This window comes from Myotis davidii, unplaced genomic scaffold (assembly GCF_000327345.1).
Source record: "Myotis davidii unplaced genomic scaffold, ASM32734v1 scaffold129, whole genome shotgun sequence".
NCBI classification, from domain to species: domain Eukaryota; kingdom Metazoa; phylum Chordata; class Mammalia; order Chiroptera; family Vespertilionidae; genus Myotis; species Myotis davidii.
Window position 1 is genome coordinate 1,126,935 of NW_006383019.1, and position 3,093 is coordinate 1,130,027.

A 3,093-nucleotide genomic window follows, 5' to 3' on the forward strand; every position below is an offset into this window, starting at 1 on the left:
GGCGCCTGGGTATCTGCCCCAGAGGAGCCACCAGCCAGGAAAGAGGACTCGCCCTCGTCCACTTTCTCCAGCCAGCCCTGGCCAGGGGAGGGGCCCCGGCCAGGGGAGGGACCCTAACCAGGGGGGTGGTCCTTAACCAAGGGAGGGACTCCGGCCAGGGGAGGGGCTCCAGCCAGGAGAGGGAGGAGCGAGACCCTATCCCCTTCCTCGGGGTTGTACCCTACACTGGTCTCAAAGTGTTAAGTTCTCCCGGACTGAGTGGCTGAGCGGGAAACTGAACAGGAACCGTGGGCGCCGCCTGGAACTTCCGAAGGGAGGGGCGGAGAAGACGGGCTGAGGCGCAGCTGGAGGCAGTAATTGAAAACAAATGTGAAAAGCCCGTTTGTATTCATGTTTACTTGGTCCAAACACTAGTCTAGAATTAAAAGTACAAACCTCTCCACGGGGAGAGGAAGGAGGGCGGGGGCAGAATCAGACCCATGCGAGCGGAAGACAGGCAAACAGTAACATCGAGGATGGACCGAACGAGGTCAGGTATTTCCGTCACTAACCTGCGCAAGAGACTGTGGGGTGTCAGTACCACCCGAGCGGGTACCATATGGGAGGCAACAGATCAATGTTTCTCTCTCTCAAAATGATGTGAAGAAGAAAAGCAAAAATTGTAAAGATCAGTCATAAACCTGTATGTATGAACAAAGCAAAATGATGGTTAAATTCACAAGGCAAAAGTTCTAGGATTGTAAGGAGAGATTTCAAGACACATCTCAGAATTAGACCAAATAAAAAAGAGTGATATGGAGCAATCACCAATACATTTGATTTAAGGGGTGGAGATTCTTAAATCCATGAACAGAAAGCACATCTTTTCTTTCCTCAATTGTTTTCTCTTTTTAAAAAGTTATTGACTTTATTGGGGGTGACATTGAAACATACATCCCTTATTATTCATGTGTCTCTGGAAATGCTACAAAAATTAATAATATATTTGACCACAAAAAACAAAACCTGATGCAATACAGAAAAGTAGAGAAAAGTTCATATTTGTATCATAATCTGATCAAATTGGTAGTAAATAATAAAGATGTGACCAACATAACCTAGCAAACACTTCGATTAAAGAGGACACCAAGAGGGAAATTAAATTCTATTGGGAGAGCAGTGGAAATAAGAGTGCTCATTCCCAAACCTCTGGGATATAGCAAAACTGAATTCAGTGGAAAATTAAATGTCTCCATTACTGAAACAGAAAGACAGAAAGACCGACACCCTCCGTGTAATTACCAAGAGGAAGTGGGAAGAAGGAATGGATAGCAGACATGAATGATGGAGAGCCGAGCCTACACTCATCCCCGGGAGCAAGGGCGGGGAACTGGTCTGTGCAGGCACCAGTGAACAGGAAAGCCGATGCATCGTGACTTGCACTTTCCTTGGAGGAGGACGAATGAGAAAGCAGAAATAGACAAGACCAGGAATGAGAAAGGAGCCGTCACTTCGGGTTCAGGAGCAATTAAGAGCATCTTAAGGAAATTATATTCAACTCGGACAATAACTTTGAAACCGGAAGGAAATGGGTGCGGCAGGCGGCTAATTCCAGAAGCGGAATGCGGGAGCAGGGAGCCTGGGGAAACCTGGCGGCCCGCCCAGCTGGGTGACCGCAGGCCATTGCGAGCCTCTCTGTGCTCCCGTCAGACGGAGAGAAGGGGGTTCTTCCTCTGGGGCGTCGTGAGGATGAGCCAGTTAATGCAGGAACGTGCGCACAGTGGAGACTCAGCCAAGGCTGGCATCGCTGTGGTTGGTATTTTATTAAATGGTGTTGGCACAGCAGGCTGTCCATCAAGAAGACAGTAAACATGGGCTTCCCTCTTACCTCATGTGTAAAATAACTTCTTTACGTACTCAGAGTGAACAATAAAACAATAGACATCTTATAAGAACATCCAGGGAATTATGAACCCAGGATCAGAGAGGACTTCTCATCGAACTAAAATAGAGGCGTCCTATTCAGCCTTATAATCCTCTGTTTGCAAGAGACACAGGAATAAACTCCACGCACAAGCGGAAGATGGAGAGAAACCCCGAGACTCTGCTGTAGCTCAGAGTCCCACAGAAACTCGCACAGGGAAACAGACAGGAGGGAGGCAGCACCAGGGGCTGCGCCTTCCCAGACATGGATGCAAACTCAGGATTGGGAAAAGCGCTCCAGCCCCGAGGGCCTGGGGGTGCAGACCCGAAGACCCCCAGAGCCTGGGGGTGCAGACCCGAAGACCCCCAGAGCCTGTGGGTGCAGACCCGAGGACCCCCAGAGCCTGGGGGTGCAGACCCGAGGTCCCCCAGAGCCTGGGGGTGCAGACCCGAGGATCCCCAGAGCCTGGGGTGCAGACCCGAGGACCCCCAGAGCCTGGGGGTGCAGACCCGAGGTCCCCCAGAGCCTGGGGGTGCAGACCCGAGGACCCCAGAGCCTGGGGTACAGACCCCAGACCCCAAGGGCCCGTGGAAAGCCATCTGACAACACCTATGAAACGGAAACTGCAAATCTTCCCGGGACTCCATTCCATAGAAATACAGTCACCGGAAGGTTCAGGAAGCTCATGGAGCAGTGGTCTAAAAGTGGAAGCAAAGAGACGTCCCATAAATCGGAACATTATGGCCACTTGCGTGTAAACATCATTAATATTCATGTTAAAGAGCCTGGAGAGCCGATGGAATTCATTCACCCGTCCTTCTGCCTTGGAGGGACTGTGCACACACCACTGGGGAGGACAGAAGGTGAGAAACGTGTTTGATAAGGCCCTATTGTTATTTTATTTTATTGACTTGAGGGAGAGAGAGAGAGAGAGAGAGAGAGAGATTGGTTTGTTGTTCCACTCAATTATGCACCCACTGGTTGATTCTTGTATGGGCCTGACAGGGTGAAACCGCAGCCTTGGCAAATGGGAAGATGCTCTAACCACCTGAGCTCCTGGGCCCTATTTCTGACAACAGTGACGAGCCCTCTGTGTCCTGTACATTTTACCTTTGTCGGGTATCATAGCAGCGCTGGGGAAACGCGAAAGCAGCTAGAACCCGCGGGTGCCGCACGGGGGTGGGGGAGGG